Consider the following 22,299-nt stretch of genomic DNA (forward strand, 5'->3'; position numbering starts at 1 on the left):
AGTGCGGATCGCTTTTCCATTATATCATATTATTATTCCTTTTTTCGAAATTCAAACCGTTATAATATCTCTTTGACGTGCGCTAATATCATTTTATTCATGCCTCTCACTTATTCACAAACAAAAAATATTTTTTTAAACCGAAAAAAAAAAAAAAAACAAAAAGGTTTTTTCCTTCACAGGCAATTGAAAAAGCTCGCGATTAATCAAGGATTTAAATTTTAGCGGTAACCCCACTATTCATATCATAATTTTTTTTTGTTTTTCTATTCACCGCCCAGTTGGAATTGAAGCGTACGAAATCACGGTGACTTTTCGATTCAGCGGTTTTTCACAGTCGAGCAAGTTATTCAGCTGAGCGATAAGCGAATCGACTTTTCATTATAAGAAAATTTGGTTGGTTCGACCAACGCTACTCCACTCTAGATAGCATTCACTATAACCCACTAGGAGCCAATATGCCTGCGGATGTCCGCTCTCACTCTTTTTCTCTAATTTTTCTCTACTTTTGTTCTCGTTCTCTTCTCATTCTCTCTACTTATTCACCAGTGACTCCTGCATATATCCGGAGGCACATCAGCTAACCCTCTATCCTACATCCTCCTCAAAAAACCTCCATCTAAACCTCCTTCTAAAACTCCTCTAAACCTTGAAACTCCCGTTCAATCTCACAAACGACACCGCACGATTAAATGTAAAAGAGACGTACGTCTCAACCCTTATTTAAGTTACCCCAGCAACGTATAACGTATAACGTATAATGTCACTTCTCCCGTTCCTGCTCACTTGGGTTCTTCTCTCTATTCTCAACCCGACGTTTCATTTAGATGTAATATCCCCGTAACCTTTAATCTCTTAGCTCTTTCTTCTTTATTATTTTTATTCATTCAATTCTCTCCGCTTCAACATCTACGTAAATTTCGATACGACATATACATAATCTAATATTACTAAAATTAACTTTTCACTATGGCTCCGGGTGATTGACTTTAATTTACAATTATTGCCGTCGAGCGACACTTTACCACCGCTCATGATGGTAAACTAATTCTCCAACTATCGTTTTGTTTGCACGTTCACTTTCTCGCCCTCAAGCAAAGGTCGACGGGTAAACTTGCCGAGTCATAAGTTGAGCCAGTCAATTCAATTTTCTCCTGATATTTCTCAAAATTATTAACAGTAATCATTATTAGTTTATACACTCATTTTTTCCACAATTACTTTTTCAACAACGAAAATGAAAAAGATAATTTGAGGTTAAATTGCGAAATGATTGATAAATCGACAAGAAAATTAAAAAAAAAAAAAAAGACACAGACACACACATGATGGGATACCGCAACGGTTGCGTTTGTGACAGGAGCATATCAAAAAGCGAATATTCAGGTCAGCGTTTAAATTAAACGTGACATCAGACTAGTGAGTGGTGCCTGTTCCATCACTATCCATCTGTGCACAAATCTCGACATAAGCAAAAAATAATATATTCATTTGATTTTAAAAAGTAAACTAGGATTTTATGATTAAAAATGAATATACTACTATAACTCTTTAAATAATTGATAAGTTATAAAATATTAAAAGCAAGCTATTAACAAAACACTCAAGAGATTTAAATAAATTATAACGTCTGCATTCTATAATTAAAGGCCGACTTAACTGTTAAATTGTATTAAAATGTAAATTTGCAACAGATCCCTCTCTCTCTCACTCGCTCTTTATTATACTGCTGATGTCGATTCAAATCAATCCGATCTTCCACCAGGAATAATGGAAAATATTTGCATATATTCATTTAAATAATAATAAATATTATATTTCATTGTTATTATTATTTGTGAATTTAATTCTGTTCTGAGCTGGAATTTTTCCATCGAACGAGTTCAATATCTTCTCCGAGCTCTGAATTTTCGATAATCCCAGACTGTGGATACTTGAAGTATCAGACAGATACAACGGCTGGGGAAAAAGGGCGCGGACAGCTTTTGCGGAAGTGGAAACGGAAAAAAACTAACAAAGCCAAATGATGAAAAACAAAAAATAAAAGTAAGAGAGAAACAGAAAGAACTTAGGCGAGTGATTGCAGAGGTCGCAATAGGGCTGGATATATAATCCGTCTGTCGTGGAAAAGTTGAGTAGAGTTGGGAGCTAACATCGTTGGAACGAAACGTTGCGAAAAAGATGACGCAGAATGGTAGGATAAGCACCAACGTGTAGTCTGCCGCTGCCTTTGCCTCTGATACCTCTGATGCTTCTGATGCTGAGTAAAAGCTGTAGATATATCTATATAGGTATAGAGGTGAGACAGTGGAGTCAGAGTGAGAGTGAGATAGCCAATAGCAGAGCCAAGAGGAGGCACTGAGTAGATTTCATATCTGACTTTAGATCCCAGCGTGTGCTGCTGTTGCTCCTGGATATCATGGACAATCCTCCGCCGAGCGAATGCAGTCCGCTCATTCTCACGGGCTTTATACGCTCATGGATAAATACCAACACTCAGTTCTCTACTGAATACATATATTTATGTATATACTTCTCTTTATTCAACCTATATATTGTATTCTTTTAATTTCATTTTAATAATCATTTCATTCGAGTATTGTATTATTTTATAATTCGTTATATTAAATTCATGTTTGCATAAATTTATAATTTTATTTACGCTTTAAATTATTATCCTTACTTATGTTTAAATTATTATTTATTGATCTATAAATTTAAAATTAATTTTCTCGGTTTTATTAAAAAAATAAATAATTTGCATACGCGTATGGAAAACCAACAATAAATTGTTGATATAATCGTTAAAAATCAAATTTTATTATTGGATTATAAAAAAAAAATAATATAATCTAATTGTACTCAAGTTGAATTTTTTTATAACAAAAAAAAAAAAATAACAAAAATGTAGATAAAATGAAAAAAATAAAATAATAAAAAATGGGTGGAGCGTATGCCGACAAAGTAAGTTATTCGTTTTCTCGTGGTATCCAAACTACGGTTCACACTAGCGCGCAAGTTGTATGGGTTTGGTGGTGGTTTGGTAGTGCCATAAAACCCACACCTAACGCCCGAGGGACTGCTGTAAAATATTGTCAGTGATTGATCCAAAACCCACGGTGGGATCCGTTTCATAATTATGCAAATTCTTCTCTGTCGACACCATCAGGAATATATTCTAATCTTGTATTTCTCTTTTATTTCTTTATTTCCATAGTTTTATGTTTATTTATTTAATTATTTCTTATTTAATTTGTCACGAAATCTAACTCGGGTTATCGTATTAAGCGTACAAGACACACGAGTTGGATTGAGAGATGAAAGCATATTTCATACATATCTATATCGATGAGTTATATAAACCAATATTCACATCACGATGAAACGCGTTCTGTGCCGTGTAGGCGACGACGAGGGTCTCACTATCAGACACATGTTTCATTCTTTGTATTAACTCTATTTCGGATGTGTCCAACTCCTCTGCTATACATATAGATATATATTTTCATATAAAGGAAATTTGTTTTTTATTTTTTTATTTTTTAAAAATTCAATTTAAAATTTATGTATTCGCTCTGGGTAATTATTAAACTCAGCGAAAGAGGGATTTGAATTTCCGTCTACTTCAAAGATCTGTAATCTCTGTCCACAAGAAGTAATTTGGCGAGCAAGTGAGAGAGCCAACAGAGAGTTTAGCTTCAACAAATCCTTAATTACAACGACTATTCTCGACTGTCGACTGTGAAATTGTGTAGAACTAAATAATTGACTGGATTATCAGCGACCCTTTCCTCTTTCCCTTTTCCCCTTTCACTTCGCTTACCTTCAAACTTTAATACTCTTGATTTTTAATCATTTTTTTTTTTTTTTTATATATTTATTATTGATAATATTCAATTTCACTAAGTATTTTAATTACTCATGAAACGCTAAGCAATAATTACCACTAAATTCTATTGGTTATTATTACAAATGTATGACCGGTAGAATAGATCCTATTGTAATATTATACTGCTTAAAATTTAAATCATCAAATGATATTATTACTAATCGGATTAACAAATTAATTAGTAATTTCATCATAGATTCTATTTGTGGCATGATTCGGATGAGATCATACTCGATTTTCTAAAATTGCATTGAAATCAATAACTCGCCTTTTTTTAATGTAAAATTTTCTTAGCGGTAAGTTAAAAATAATAATGACATGATTACGATGATTATTATAAAGAAAAGAAAAAAAAAAAGGTGAGATTAAGGTGCATGACGTGATCAAGATATTTATTAATAAAATTTCCGTAACGACAATAGGTTATAAAAAGCGAGTTTATGATAATAGGGTGTGGGTATGTAAGAGTGCGCGTTTGATAAGAGTAGATATTTTAAGATTTAACTCTTGTATAAAGGGGAAAGGAGCCGATGAAGGGGAAAGGGTGACTGTAGCTGTTGCTGTAGCTAGTGGATGCTATCACGCGAGAATCGCTGTGAGAGTGTGTAAGCTAAAAGGCAAGCTCTCTCTCAGGAAACTTGGCCAGACTATAAACTGATCGTGACCACTGGCAACTTTCTGCGGGTACATTAATCTTTTTCCGCATGCTCGTGTATACGTTACGGTTGGTAAACTATCAAGTCACTGATTAAATTCAATTTACTATTTTCAACAACAATCATTAACTTTTCTTCTTAGTTGATTAAAAATATTATATATTTATAGTGTTAATCAGTCAGAAGTAATGCAACTGAAATTTTTCATTTGTTTTCATCCCTTGAGATTTTTTTTTTCTCATTTTTTTAAATACACAGAGTACATTTCATCGAACATAATGGAGATGAATGAAAAAATGTCAAAGGTCAAATCTTTATACATACATATAATAGAAGGAAAAAATATATATGTATATATGGGTCATTTGCAAAAGTACCAAGAGCTTTCAGTGGTACAGATGTTGTTCAACGAAGCACACACAAAGCCGCATTTCCTTTTCATCATGGGACTTTTTTACATCTTGGAAGAAACCACCAAGCCGTACGCTCAAGATTAATGCAACCTTGTAGTTACACTATTCTCTCCCTATATGTATATATATATCACAGATAGATACACGGAAGAGTGGTTACGTGACAGCAGCATTGAGACCAAATCGTTAGATCGGAAAAAAAGAGTGGAAATAAATAAAAGAAAATAAATAAAAAGAAAAAAATAAAATAAAATAAAGTAAAGTAAACAAGTTGAATTTGCCAACGAAAGCAAGACGGTTGTCCGCTCGTGTATCACATCAGGACGTTTCCGGCTCGGACAGCTTAGAACCTCTTTTACTTTTCCGGGCCTCTCGAGAGAGACTTCTCTAGCCAGCGTAGCTGATGCTGATGTTGCTGCTGCCACTGTTGGACGGTGCCAGAGAATGGGCGATCTATGGTTTGTCACGGACGCGGGTTTTACGAGCTCCCGAAGGAGCATCATCCGTAGAAAAGGGAATAAGTTGGTTGCCTTTTCGGAACAAGAAACATCACCATTCCTATTAGCCACGTGTATGTCTCTTTCTTTTCTCATTCACAGGTTTCCTTCTTCTTTCTTTTTTCTTTAATTTTAGCTAAACTCTAATCTAGACCAACCCAACACATAAAACACCACTCACGTCATGCTTTTGCAATAAAATTTATATTTCTGACCTTTTTTTTTGTTTTTTTCCCCAAAACAAAACTTGAAAATCTACTAGCGTTAATTATTCATATTAAAATAACGTGAAGTGATATTTTTAAAAAATTCTCAGAACGTCGGTGTAAAAATAAAAAGTACGCGGGCACTGTACAATCGTTGTGACTGGAATATTACGAGGTAAAGGCTTCTTCACATGACCTACCGAGATAATTTATGTTACTTGGTCCACTACAAACGTATCTCCCATTATTTAACTTTCCCTTACTCCCGGTCTCTCTGCTGGAACTCCTATGCTACTGACCAAACTTTTAAACTTTAGCTGCGTTTATATTACCCAGATATTTTACAATTCAGCTAATAATACAGTATTTAACTAGTTTATGCTTGTTTATCTACTCTTAAGTAGTATAAGTTTGTCTGATCATTATAGAAACTAATAATTCACCAGCTGTCTGATTATATTCATCTATTACTACTTACAAACAAAAAGCAGAATGCTAATTTTATTAAACGCTTGTGATGTTTACTCACATAAATTTAAAACTACACTTCTGCTCATGCCCAACTCTAAAGAAATCAATTGAATACTAAGGAGAAGAAGAACAAAAAGAAGAAGAAGAAGGTGATGACGGTGAAAGATAGAAATTTCTTCGAGCTTAATATATAGGCAACTTGACAAAGTCTCAGTACAGTGGCGACGAGTTGAATTCTGAGAAATGCGATCCTGACACAGATAAACCCAGATTGATTGTTAGACAAATTTAATCCCTACCATTCTATATTATTTTTATTTTTTTCAAATAATATAATAATAACACTGATAAATAATAATTTATCAGACAAATAACTTTATCTAGACGGTCAAATATAAAAAATAAAATAGATTTTATCGATTATCTAATATTTGATAATAGATAATATTTAAACTCATGAATAGTTTCCATGTCCATGGTGGCACTTAAAAATTAATTGAATCAAAAATCAATAACTTTGTTCTATTTGGGTTTTTTTTTTTATGTATAAATAATGCATACGTGTATTTAATGTTATTTTAGGTTCATTAGATGATGAAATGAGAGTACTAAACAACTTGTACAGAGAGCTGCATGCACTATAGTATAAATGCATCGAATCATTCGAATTTTCCGAAGCGTATAATTTGAATTCACTACATAGTTACGAGAGAGTTGGTTTCGCTGGGATTTATTTTTATTTTTGTTTCATTTTTTATATTTTTTTTTTTTCTGTTTCTTTTTCACGTTGTTAATGCATATAATGGACGCATACTTTCCATCCATGCACACCATTATATATCACGAGGTTTTATAATGTAGATAAAAATATTTATGAAACATTCAAATACCATTGCTATAGCGTACATTTATTGTCTATCGATTAATTGTTTTGTACATAGAGGATAAAAAATATCCGGCATAAAAAATAATTAATGGAAAACGAAGAGTGTAAAATATAAAATTTTAAATTCAACTTGAACGGTAGATAATATGATGCGACTTGAGCTAAATTAAAGCGGTAAACAGTACGGAATTAGAGGAGATTGCGGGATAAAATTGACCCACTCTGTCTTTGTCTATCTTTCTAGTGTATACATATATATCTACGTATAACTGTAGAGAGTTTGTGTCTCTAGAAATCGATGCATATCCCCGATCCGCTTCTCTAGTCTACTCTGCTCTGCTCTACCTTGATTCTATCAAATATCTACGAATATAACGACGCTGTATTACTCTCCAATGTATACCATCTAGCATTACTCTTAGTTCAAAGCGACATTTCACTGTTTTTTTTTTTTTTTTTTTTTTTTATCTTATTTTTATAGTGAAGATTATAAATCATCAAATGTAAGAAAATCTGCCTGTAAAATACATTAAAATATCAAAGTAAAATATATAATTCTTCCTCGGAGATTGAGTTATACAAATTTTATTTCATAATTTAAATAAAAATATTTGTTACTCTCTTGTGAGTATATATTTAATTTCACTAAAATGCAATTATATAATTAAATTTTCATAGGTTAAAAATTATACAAACTAATTATATTTAAAATTTTAATTAAATTATTTATAAATAAAATAAAATAAAAGATCTTTTCGTAAAATTGAGTTCACTCAGTTAGAGAGTTTTTTTTTTTTTTTTTTTTTTTTTTTTTTTTTTTTTTTTAACAGAAAGTAAAATGGCGTCACCTTAAAACCACTTTAGCATGTGCCAGTGAACGTGAACCAGTGAAACGAAACATTGAAACGCACATGCATATATATATTGTGCATTCTTGGGTTTCTATTCATTCCCAAGAGAATATCCAGTGCAGGTAACGTATACGACACTTGGACAATTGAACGTCCTAGTGTGTGACGAATACGGTTAAGTGCTACAATTACAAAACTACCATTGCACATATTGCATACGTACTCTGGACACTTAGACTCTATGTAGAATAGGTACATTAATATTATTGCAGGTCAAAGGATAAATATAAAGAGATAAATTTTACTTAAAGACTTGACCCTATATATCCTTACGAGCTTCATTAGCATTTGCATCTGATGTTTTTATAACTTATTAACACGACCATTAATTCAGTTAATATTTATTAAAAAGATTAGAAAAAAAAAAAAAAAAAAAAAGTAAATCGATAGTCCTGTAGCAACTCAATACCAGTGAAACTTTACAAGTCAGAGTTAAGTATAATAAAAAGGTAAGGTAAGAGTGAAGGAAGTAAGGTAAAGCAAAGCAAAGTAAAGCAAAGCAAAGCAGAGTAAGCGAATCTGCGAGAGTGTAGAATGCGAGGGTTAGAAGAGAAAAGAGGGAGAGTAAGAGCAAGAGCTTATCGTCAGGGTGTTTGTACGGTGATCTATCCGGCCGGAAGTCAGTCGCTAGGGTCGTTTCCCCTCTTGGATACACGATGCCCTACATACCGGGAATTATGAGACCAGAGTGTGTGTCATCGTGTGTTGTACTCGCACGAACTCACCTTAAGCACTACGCCGACAGCTAAACATACCAGAAAATAGTTACACTGGCCGAGGGAATCAACCGCCTATATAAAAGCTCTGGCTTATTTTTTTTTTATTCTTACTTTTTATTATTTTTTTTTCTCTCTGGTTGAACCGGCTGTCTCGTCTAAACAGAGTTTACGTAGATGCCTCGACTGACAACTCGTTGAAAACTCTAGAAACGAATATAAACGCTGCTATATACACTTACTCGCGTAAAAGTTAAAAACCGTTACGAAAGCTCTCTAACTCGGCTTTATGGATTCACGCGCAATATTGTATACTCGACTGAAAAAGCTTTTTTTCACATAATTTAATTGATATCATTAAAAAATTATCTCCAAAACAAACACGACCCAAATTATCACCATCAATAAGGGCAAAATAATACCAATACAAATACTGCACGACCTGTTTATTACAATTTATAATTTATAATATACGAGCGTTTAAATACCATAACCCTGTAGTATAAATAAAAACAATAAACAATTTCGTGATATTAACAGGCTTATTTACTGTTTTAATTGGATAATAAAATTAATGATAAAATCCCCTTTTAGTACCCCCACCGTCACCTCCTCTTTCTTCTCTTTCACCACTAGAACAGAAATCCTTCCGACATTCATACAGAGTTTAAACTTGGGTTTAAATTCTCAGTAAATACACCCTGCCTCGAGCTAGATCTTTCTCTTTTAACAACACACAAACTCCATTCTACTCAGTAGTATCTGATCCACACTATGTACAGATATTTGTATTTCCTACAGTACATTGTAAATAATATCTACCATGTCGCACAAAGCTTATCACATATTTTCTCTTCTATATAGTTTAGTAACAATTTACACAAGCTAAAATAATCAAATAAAATGCAATAAACAATAGAGAATAAAATAAATAAAAAATATCAAAAAAAAAAATATAGAACTATTGATAATGATCAAATGGCATTTCACAGTGATGTAAAACACGACACAGATGAATGCTAGTGGCAATACGTCTTGTCTGAACATATCTATGTATGCATATATATATAGCAGTATAAACCAACTAAACCGCTAATCGCATCAGGTTTGCGTACAACCCTTTTCGCTTGATCACCATTCCCATCACCCTAGCTTAACTTATAGGTTACCTTGTATTGTACAGTACAGTTTGTAGTGTAGCGTAGCGTAGTGTTGTGTTGTGTAATGTAATGTAGTGTATAGCGTGTCACGAATAAACGACTCGTAATTCACAGAACTGGGATAGAACACAACTAAAGTTAAAGATTTCATCAAATGTGTACAGTGAAAATGGATAGAACGAAATGTTTAATAAAATAGAATAGAGACTCAGTTTTATTATTTTTTTTTTTAGCTATCGAATGTTTCCCACAAACACGAAAAGTCCGTTCACTTCCTCGGCACCTTCAATTTAACAGACGCGCTATCAATAACACGATCTGTGTCGACGCCAACTGAGTTATCTGTTTGTTTTCAGTAAAAAACGATTTTTTGCTTTAAATCACTTGTGTACGAGATCAACAATCAGCTTAAATAAATCAATAAACTAAAAGGCCTTTTTTTTGTTTTAATAAAAAATAATTTCGTAATAAAAAATATATTTTAATAAATTATAGGCTGATATTGTAAGTGTTAACATAAAGAAGCTTTCACCAATTCTCCTTCCACTCGGATCAATTTATTCGGCTCTTTCTCTTGAAGTAAGACAGCAACCAGAAATTTAACAGCTCTCTCGGTATAACACTGGCTGGTGGCTATTCCCGACACGTTATTTCCGGAATTATGAAAGCACGAGAACGCGATGCCAGCGGCTCTGTAGGTGAGACTACAAAAGGGAACTATGGAAAACTATAAATTTTCGTTAGTAGAATCCGCGAACTGCAGTGGTAAGGTGTGTGTTTGTGTGTAAGTGTGTGTAGTGGTAATACTACAAAAGAGTAAGTGTGTGCAAGAGAGTAGAGAAGAAATGTGCTGAGAAAAGACACAAGATTTGCGCCAGGTGTGCACCACCGACGAAAATGGATGAGGTTAAACTGAGCATGTCTCAGTACCCTACTCTATTATTTGGACAGCTATACATATTTATAATTCTACGGCGTTTCTACCATTGTTTATCAGACGACTTAATCCCATAAATATATTATGATAATTATAAATAACTTACTTACTACTCTCTGCGTTATTTAGAGAGATTCATTTAATTCTCAGCTATTTTTAATTAACTTTGACATTTAAATAGCCTTGTAATTTTTTTTCTTTTATAACAATAACAATAATAATAATGATAATAATAAATTTGTCTGCTAACAAGCTAGCAACAAGTTAAAAATTAATTTAAATGTACACTTAAATGGATTACAATGTTAAGTGCATTAAAATATACATTGAATTTACTGACAATGCTTTATATATGTATAAAATAATTAAAGCATTTTGATAAAGAGATAAAGTAGAGTAGATATATAATTTGAGAGATGGAGAGTGAGAGACACTGAGATAAATAGGAAACGTACTAAACTGACCGCAGTCGTCATTAAAATTAATGGGTATTGGATTGTGGTAGTGGTGACTGGTTGTGAACTAGAGTGACCACTTTGCTCGTCTGCATCTCTCCAAACTAGACTACAATGTCACAACATGTCACGCGTTAACTCGACAAGTGCATTAGTCTTAGAAAATTAAACCGCGATTCGTAATATCGTTTGCATATTTGAATCGACCAATCAAAAGTCCCTTTTAATTACAAATAAATAAGTCAATTAGTTTGTTACCATCTCATTAGTGTTAATAGTACGCATATAAAACGATCGATATTAATAATGATAATAAAATAAAATGTAGAAATATGGGTTGAGCGTTGTAGTCGTAATTTAACAATCATTAAATCGGTCGAGATGAGGCTCAACTCAACTCGCATTGTCAGATAGATCTCATGCGAGAAACGTGTTGAAACGACCGCGAACCCCATTAAGATTAATGGGTATTGAATAATGGAGAAGGTCCGCCGAGATAGAGATGACTGGCGGCTGTAAGCGCCCAAGTGCTTCTGCTTTTTCGAGAACCAACAAATGTTACACTATATAGATATAGATGTAGATGTAAATTATAAATTTATGTATACATATATGAATACATATGTATATGTGTATGAACAAAGTTAAACTTGCTCACAGGATATTACAGAAAGTAATGGATCTTCCGCTTTTCGCGTATCATCATCTATATGTGCACAGCTAAGTGCGAAAGCTCACTCTCTTTCCATATATACGTCTGTCCTCATGACTCTTAGAGTCGAGCGACTCTTCTCATCGTAATGCATTATTTCAGTAATTTGTATTCGCGACAATTCAAAATTAAATTCCGTAAGCCAGAAGGAAATTTCTCTTGCCACTTTGAAATTTTCTAATTACTTAATTACTTATTTTTACAATGAAGAGTAAAATGAAAAAATATATTTAATAAAATATTTATTATTTATGATATTTAATATTTAAATTAATTCATTTGAATAATTGCTGTCTATATACTGAAAATTTATTAACGTCATAATTTTATTATTTATATTGAATTAATTTTGTCAGAGGAAAACGAAATATTTTAATTGTTTACTAATATTGGAAATAAAAAAATTAATATTAATGGCTGCAAAAAGAAAGAGATTAAAAAAGTGAGAAATTTTTCATTTAATCGCAAATGTATCCAATGATGCGAGAAACAGACGCTCGAGCATAAAGCTACGGGAAAATTCAGCAGAAGATAGTTTTAAGAAAACGAATAGCGAGGAAGAAACGACTAAAGTAAAAAAAACATTAGACTTGAGGGTGAAATTTAAGTTAAATTTATCACGTGGCCATTCCTTAGAAATTAGCATCAGGTCATTTATAATCGAGGCGAGTAGTCGAAGGAGGCTCGATCGTCCAAGCGCCGATAATCAATTCGTCCTCACGCTCTTATATTTTTCCGCTTTTTTCTATCCTATCCTTCTTTATTTCAGTCTGTGTGTCTGTGTGTCTGTGTGTATGTGTGTCTGTTTATCTCTGTATGTGCGCTCTACATGTACAGACATAAACTAAGCTCTTTTCAGAAATATAAGAGGGTGAGATCTGTGTAGTAACCCAAGCATGTAACGACTCGAGGGCTGTTCAGGCTCAACACATTAAAGCTAATGTCAACGATAGTCTTTACACATTTTTAAACTCCGACTTTAAAGTCTGATTGTGCTTTTCTGAAAGTATCTCATATCTTTTTTAAATTTAGATCCTTAAAAACCCACTGATTACTGACGATTGCCAACCAACTAACACTAATTATTTTCTCTTTATCTATTTCTTCAGCCCAACCCCAACCATTCATGCATAAATTCCACATAACAAACGACTTTTCCCTCATGTTTACAAATAAAATAAATTACCTAAGCTAATAGTATCCTCGCTGAATCCTTTTTAATTATAATATTCCTATTATTTTAATCCATTCCATTATAATTAAATTTATAAAGTAATTTATTTAATTTTAATATGAATTTGAAAATTAAAATTAATCATAAATTAGTTATATTTTTTTAAGGTACAAGATTTTAATTTACAAATTCACTGACTTGGCCAACGAAAAATTGATATTCAATCCAAGGCACACCCGGAGCCTGCGAACGCTAAATCAAATCATGCCAGACAAATTGGATTTTAATCGGAGCGAACGAAAGGAGGGACGTAGAAGGTACTATAAAATATATATAGATATAAATATGTATGTATATTTTTTAGCGGTGTGGTGTGATATGTAAAATAAAAAAGAAAGCCAACCTCAACTCAATACTTGGAGTTCCCTTGGCATTGATACTGACAATGACGTCGCAGGGATACTGCTGCTGCTGATTCGTTTTGTCCGCGAAGCACTTTGTCGAAGTCACTTTGACGTCAAACGTTCACAGTTTAACTAATTCAATGGGATTCTATGCCGCGATGACAACCGACAACACCATGCACACTCACAATAACTTTTTTATACTTTTACTATTCTTTGTCTCTGATATACTATGTTAGTATTACTATTTACCGAGTTGGTAATAATTAAAAATAATCGATTACTAATTTCCATACACTGTCAATTATCTCTGATTAATTTATAAATTTAACAAGTTGTACATGACGTGTCAAACTAGTGTGACAATCACTTAACGACCTAGCTCGTTATGCCTTGTTATTCTTATTATTATTATTATTATTATTTGTTAGCATTGATAACAAATAAAAATTTTTTATTGTTTTATATATTCTATTCAAATTCTTATTAAAATTTTTTATCACTATTGTTTATTGTTATAATTTTTTTTTCATATAAATAAAAATAATAAAAGTTTTTTATAACTGCTTAAAGTAAATTTTATATATATTTTTATTTTTATATCATTGACTCTCGTAAAAAGTTGTAACTCTGAAACCAGCATAAAACTTTCACCAAATAAAATTTTTGTTTTTATTTACAAACTCCATAATACTCTGAGCATTCCGTAGCTAATCCCTTGTCATTGATGACTTTCAAAAGCTTATTTATCAATCCACCATATACTTAATTATGTTTTAATTGAATTTATTTTAAAAATGTCTCAGTATCTTATCAGAAATATTATTTTTAGTGAGCTTTTGAAATTACCACTTTACACCCGAGAAATTGACAGCTCCCAATAATTCACAAATATAATTGTAATAATAATAACTATGACAATAATATTTAATACATCCTGTAAAAAAACCTGCGCATAAAATGTCCACTGTAGTTTGGAATTGGCGGGAAAATATTACGCGATAAAATTTAATAAATAATAAATTGAATAATCCAGAGTAATTTAAAATATTAAATAGCGCAGATAATTGTATGGAATTATTTGTTATTATTTAAAAGCAACTGTTGTCCTGAATAAGCTCATACGGGTGTTACTGGCTCACGGAACACGCTCGTCGAGTCGCGAAAAGTAACTGCCGAGAAATACTGACGCCGGTAAGCTTGAGTCTGCGCTTTAACCCAGGTTCTCTGGATATTCACATATATATATATATATATATATATATATATATATATATAAATAGAATGAGGTACCATTGCGACTAGCAAGGACGAGGATGATGACTGCACAGGCTGAGCTGTTCTCCTGCTGTGCTGGTGCTTTTTTAACCCAACTCTGGTGCTCCTATACCGCAACACGTTTCTCTTCTATATAATACTGTATAGATTTTACTTTATACCACAATATTTCTCATATTTTTCATTGCAACATTCAATTATTTTAACAATTAATTTCGCGGTAAATATATATTGAAAATATTGATACAAAAGTACGCCTTTATTTTAGTTTGTCATACGTTAAAAAACATTATTTTATTTTTAATATAACGAATATATGAGATTTTATATTTTTAGAATTGTTATTACTCTACTAAACAAACCTGTATTTTTTTTTTTAATTCATTTTATTTTATTTGAATCGATATGTTGAATGGATGGTTTTTTTTTTCTTTTTTTTTTTTTTTTTAGCTCAGTAAAAAAGGAAATACGTCAATTATGATTAACTTTCTGTACACGATATTAAATTAATTTGTCAAAAGTTAATTAACTGAGAGATAAAAAATAAAATAACATAAATATTTGTATTATTATTGTTTTGTCGATGATAATGATTATTTCATAGTAAATGAAAATTTTTTTTTATTTTGGTAGCAAGAATATAAAAAAGTTTCGAAATTAATTATCGACGTTTAAGGTGTACACAAGACTGGCCGGCCATCGACTATGACGTAAATATGGAAAAGTAGAGCTTTTAGAAGAGTCCACGAAGTTATTTAATCATCTAGGAAACTCGAGAAAAAAAATAAAATAAAATAAAAATAAAAAGAAAATGACAAGGATGAACGGAGAGTAGTTTCTTCTCTCGTCTCTACAGTTTCTAGACCCAACTTACAAATACATAAATGAAGAAAGAACACGACGAAGCCAAGCTAAATCTGTTTATATAAAATTATGATAAAGTTTAATCACAAAGTTCAAGTGAAGCTTGAACTTTTTATTTTTTGTTTATTATGCATAATTGATTTAATAAAAGTCCTAATAAATATTTTATGTTAATCAACGTTCAAATAAAAACTTTTAATAAAACATATTTTTATTAATTGCCAGTACCCGGGTAAAAATATTTGACCGAAAAAACTCAATCGGGCTGAAATTACGCGCAAACAATACAATTTTATTCATAGTGGCTCAAATTTCACCGAAATTACGTTAAAGCCATAGAATTTGATTGCAAAAGTTCAAAAGTTGCCCGAAAACAGTGAAAACACATCGAAATTTGGGTATAGTATTTTTTAAAAATTTTTTACCAAGTAATGAATAATGACTATGATTAATAATGAAGTTAATTCAATAAACACTACGAAAATCAGATGATTATTAACGTGCGCAGTTGTTGGGTAAAAATCTTTAAATTGTTAAAGTTCGGTATGACCCGTAGGCATAATAGGCACGCTTACACAAACTGTGCTTACAAGAACTAACCATCGTTTTGGGGTGTGAGAGAGAAAGAGAGTGAACGAGTGAGACTACGCGTCTACTTGCATTATCTTCGGAACTTTTGTGACATCTTATAAGTTTCTAGAACTTTTGTTATATGTACATTGAAAGTTACTACTTAGACAGACTGACAGGTTGCTACTACTGTACTCTTGCACTCTACTGGAAGCTTTGGATACTGGTTTTGTCAGTATACATATATAAACTAAGCAAATGTGTGACTGTACCGTTAAATGTACGTTTGCAACTCATCACATCGAATTTCATTGAAAAGTTACTTTATGTCAAATTAATACGAGTTTAACTATCCAAATGTATACACACATAATCTCATGAGAATCTCAGGAAACTAACTCAAGAATAACGATTATTACATTATTCTGAAATAAATAAATATTAAAGCCCACTAATAATACTATAGATTGCAAAAAATATTCCGAGAATGAATTATGAAAAAATTTAATTATCAAGAAAATCTAAACTCAAAGCTGATTAGTATGAGTCCGTCGTATCGCCGACACAGAAAGGACGAAACAACAAGTCATATACTGTCCTCCGAAAGTTGGGGTAATATACGACATAACTATCTCGACTGAGAGTCGACGCCGACGACAACGATGACGACAACGACAACGACGACGCCGATGATGATGAGGATACGACATCCCCGTAAAGGGGAATACATGAACGACAAGATAACGAAGACACGTATAACGAAAGCTCACCACCGTGATACATCATGCATAACAAGTAACCTCGTTTGAATCCATATCACCAGCAGCCTCATATACTTTATAGATACATGCATCAAATTATATATATATATATACCAATATCATTATTATTTTGAGAACATATCACTCGTAAGAATAACCCATAATCAACTGCAACAAACATATTCATTTAAATATATGTATTTTAAATTTGAATAAATAAATATTGTTCTGTGCGTAAAAATTATGAAAAGAGTTGAAGCAGTAAAAGCAATAATAATAATAACAACAACTAATAACGTTTCATCTTTTTAAATGAACTCAACTGGATGAATGAGACTTGAAGCATTGAATTAAGTCCAAATCAAGCTTTGATACGTCAGAACAGAATTAAATACAATAGTCTTTTGTGTGTTTAGTGGGGATAGTGAATAAAGCGGTTGTTGTTCTTCAAGTTGCATCTGTATCTGACCGAGAAGTGCATCACGGTTCATCACACCCAACAAACAAAGATCAACCAAGACATCAAGTACTCTCCGTGATGGAGTTTAAATTTTACCTCAACCAGACGGTAGAGCACATCAAATGCATCCCAGTTAAGCAACTGAGTAAAGAGAAGAAGAAAAAAAAAGAAATGTACCGAGAAAGAGCTTGCTGTTGAGTTGGCCAATCGGCAGCGAAACGGTATGAGCTTTTGCTGGGCAGACATGGTCAGGGAGGGATTACACTGATGATCAATGTTTCAAATGTTCGAGAGGGAATAGGTCACACACTCTTGGGAGCTAAAGGAAATAGCTCACGATGTAATTGAGGGATAAATTAATTAAACATGCTCATACATTAATTGCCACCGACAACCATCACTGCTTTTCTTTCTCGCTATTTGATAATCATTTAATATTGTCATATTTATTCCTTGGCTCAATATTTTACGAAATTGCTATTCTCTATTAACACAAATTTGTAACTTGTTGGAAAATACATATGTAATTTAATGTGCCACGTGTGATATGCATAGATCGTTTGTGGTCTCGCGTGGAAGGCTAATATAGTAGTAGTGAAAATAGATCCGTCCGGTCGGGATGTGCGCGGTTACCATTATTTGCGCTTGATGTCTCTTTCCGGATGGACAATTGCTAAGTGTTAGTATGCTACGCTTGTTATAAACTCCTGGCTTATATTCATGTATGAATGAATAAAAATAATATTCTTTATATCGGCAATTACTGAAGCTTTGGTAATGATATATATTATGGTTTTTTTTTATTTCCGCTATAAAAATTTAAAACTTTCAAAAAGGAAACCTCAGCTTCATGGACTCAAAATTTTACATTCAATGTCCCGGTGTCCTAAGTCAAAAAATAAATTATTCTCAGGACTTTTTATGGCTTTTCCTACTAGAGGACATCATAATGAACAAAAAATGTTCATACTGTGCTGAGTTATTCCCAACAAAAACAAAATTATAGGCTATCTTTCATAAAAATGCAAACACACGTAAAATGTATTTTCCTATTCCATTTTAATATATGTATATAAAATAAAATAAATAAATAAATAAACATAGTGATACCAGTATATTATTTTCCATGTAATTAAAACAACTGACGTTAAATCCAGGTGCTTTATTTGCAATCACGATGATCGTAAATAGATTTTATACAACCAACCTACCCGATACTTGATTGTATACTTTTATACTCATACAAAAGCACCTACAATGCTTGAATATATATTTTTAATTGAAATACATTGCTAGTAAACCGAGCGTATAGTTGCAACACTACCACTTGATTGATTTTAATTTTATATGCACTTTCAAACATTTATTTAAATAAATTTTAAAAAACTAACCGTATAATAGTAATGATACAATTATACTTCCAAGTATAAATAAAAAATAATTTTAATTTCCCGTTGAAATTTGACTTAAGCCATACATCCATACATACACCGAATTCCTGGGGATATTAAAAGGATTTTAATCCAGTGGTTTTACCGCTGAAAAATATTAAAATAAAGTAAACTCTATATAACCTTGAATGAGTTTCTTCTGTCAGACTTAGTCAGTATATAAGAGAGGCTTGTTCTCATTTTGGTTAAGTTTACGATGGTTAACCGGACACACGAATGTCCACGTGAAAAGGTACTCTGTACTTGGAGTCAGACGATAAAGAGAGTACTACAGGAGGATCCCTGTAATAAACTCGAGAGAAGAGAAGAGGAGAAGAGAAGACTATACCCTAGTAGTAATTACATAGTGTACACTGTACGCGCACTAATCCTCGTATAATAGTGAAACTCAGTTTGGCAAAATTCCAACCCTATACACTCGTCCTCGGACATACTAGTTATTGTATAGTTATATAATAATAATAATAATAATAATAATATAATAGTGCTTGTGAAGGCAGCAGTCTGTGAATGCAACTGCCAACTATTTGCCAGGTGTTGTCACACGACTTGTGTTCATATGAAACCTTTTAATGTCAAATTTATAATTTAACGAGATATTTCATTGTCATCGATTAATTCAGAATTAGTATGTCTAGTAAATTAATATTTATATTTTCGTATTTTTTAAAAGAATAAAAATTAAAAAAAGCTATTCAATAAAAGTGTTGCTGAGTATTTTTTCCATTTGGTTTATACACAAAATATTCCAAGGTTTAATTACATTTTTCATGGCTCGCAGTTGCTCGTACACTTGGAGAGACATTTTTTACATAAAGTTCAATTGAAGATAATTAACAATTTTCACAGAAATCGGAAGATGAAAATCCTCTTCCGGGAATAAAATAACGCGGTTGGAATAAATTGAAAGACGCGGCTCACTGGGACCTGGGTAATCCTGTTCGGTCTCTTTCACCCCCACCCTTACACTCTCTCTCCCTCTTTCTCTCTTTTTCGCTTAACGGCACTTGCGTTTATACTGTATACCAACCAACCAACCAACCGGTAGTTTTATCTTTTTATCAGTTAGATTGGAGATTGCATCGGTTTACGATGAGCTCTGAAAAAACCAAAACAAAAAATTAAAGTTGCTTGGTATTTATAAGAGACGATAGATCTTGTTTGCTAGCAGCCCAATCTATTATTAATATTATTGATAAACAGGAGGTTGAAAAATGATCCGTTATTTAATCCATTAATCAGTGCTCTTATACAACTTATATTTTTTGTTTTTTTTTTAAAACTTTGAATATCAAAACCTGTATTAAAATTAATTACTAAAACAATATCGCTGGGAGAAGTACATATGGAACAATGAAGGCACGATAGTTATACGGAAAACACGAACGGCTTCAAAATTAGCATCAACACATTTGACGTACCATCAGCAACACCATATTAGTACCAGGATTAGTACCAGTAATATCAAGAGTATAATCATAATAATAATAAGCAAAAGCAAAAGCAGTACCAGCAGCTTTCTCATCTCTCTACTCTCATTCGTCCCTTTAATGAGGAACGCGATTTAGTAAACCAAGCACGAGCCGTAAATCGAAACTTGAAATCGAGCATCACAATTCGTATCACGTTACCGGGCGCGCGTTGCCTTGGGAAATATCGAATTATTTCTACCGCAACTCAATCCGCGAATATAAGTTCTGCTCGGGCCGTCTTGCCACATGACGAGACGTGTCCTTGATAAATTTCCTCGGACTATTTTCTGATGATACTACGCGTCCTATAAGATACCAAAAATAACCAATTCCCTGATGTAACTTTATTTTTTCTGCAAACTCAGGAATAAATTTTACCAACTGTCATTTTATTTATATATAATACCGAATTATTGTACTTTTATTTTCTTTTTGTTGTCATTTATTTCATAGAGATCACTAACGAGGTATTGATGTCTTAGGCAATTTACTGATAACTGTGTTCAGATATATGACGCTGAGCCTCGTCCAGATCATGTTGAACATTGACCTATATTTTACTGATTGTACACACTCCTTTAGCTAGATATTCCACTGTAATTGTAATTGTAGAGCCCGTTATACTAAATTCTACTACTATATCTACTGTAATATTGACGAGTTAATTTATTAATAAATCAACTACTTTAATTCTATTGTCACTTAACCGATTATTATTATTATTATTATTATTATTATCATTATTATAGCTGTCATTATTAGTCTGCTGAAGGGATAAAAATAGAATAGTTTTACTATCGATTTAATTATTTCATTAATGCTGAGTAGTCCGATTAAGTATTCAGAGGTAATTATCCTTCTTTTTAATACTATTAATTTTTTATAACGGAAATTGATAAGAATTTTTTTTCATTTTTTTGCTGAATAAAAAAATTCACTGATAATTTTCAGGTTTTTTTTAATTTTTTATTTTTGCTTGTGTAAAATAAATAATTCGTTTTTATTTTTTGCTTGTGCTGCAGGAAATGCGAGAGACTGAAAACAGTATTTTCAGAATATAAAATCCAGAGACTGGAGACGAGAGCAACACTAGGCGTTTAGAGAAGAAAATTTGATTATATGCCTGGAGGTTGAGATGAGAAAAACTGAGAGAACTAAAATGTGCAAGTGATTCTCGGGGTCGCGGTGGGATTTAGGGTCGCGGTTGCTTTCATAATATTCATGTTTATATATTTTAATTATTTTTTTTATCTAATCAAATGTAACACTCAGACAAATACTAATTTTATTTTAACCGTCTGGATATCCTACCTCCAAACTGTCTTATTATTTTTTATTGTCTTTTTTTAAACTAAAAACAGTTATTTCATAAATTATACCCGTTATTTGGTATTTACTAAAAATAGATAATAATTGTGCAATTACTTTTAACGACTATGTCTATTTTTGTTTTATAAATCGATAAAATCAAGTGGAATAAAAAGAAATTAGCTTTGCACAAAACAAAAAAATTATTTCATGAAAATTTTATACCTAGAACTTAATCTAATTTTACAGAAAAAATTAGAATAATAATTAAAAACAATAAAAATTTACTAAATAACGGAATAATTTTCAATAAATACAACAACAAACGGTCGCATTGTTGAGTATTAATTAACGTAGACTTCAATTGAATTAAATCGAAAATAATTATTACAATTATTACAATATATGTTCGTATTAAACGATGACTTGATCAAAAGCATTCATGAAATTTAACGATAATAGAAAAATATAAATGATTAATTACTTTAAACGTCACATGGGCTGATAGCCTTTGAATTTGTATGGGGAAAATGGTTGGATGTAAAGCATTGAGGTTGAAAATTTAAGCATGTAATAATTATTACCCAATACAGGAACACAGTATGCGGAATAATATAAACGATAGGGAGGCATTAGTCGCCTCGTCGT

At 32.0% G+C, this 22,299-nt stretch overlaps 1 protein-coding gene across 2 annotated transcripts in view; it reads right to left on the reverse strand.

The window, feature by feature from the left end:
• The window catches only part of LOC103571897 (teneurin-a), a 251,588-nt gene extending 237,814 nt beyond the window's left edge, over positions 1-13,774 (reverse strand). For both annotated transcript variants that reach the window (XM_053742569.1, XM_053742568.1), the window contains exon 1: positions 13,487-13,774. The gene's annotated coding sequence lies outside the window, so the exon portion shown is untranslated. The remainder of the gene's footprint in view (positions 1-13,486) is intronic.
• Between the last annotated feature and the right edge of the window lie 8,525 nt (positions 13,775-22,299).

Source organism: Microplitis demolitor, chromosome 10 (genome assembly GCF_026212275.2).
Source record: "Microplitis demolitor isolate Queensland-Clemson2020A chromosome 10, iyMicDemo2.1a, whole genome shotgun sequence".
NCBI classification, from domain to species: domain Eukaryota; kingdom Metazoa; phylum Arthropoda; class Insecta; order Hymenoptera; family Braconidae; genus Microplitis; species Microplitis demolitor.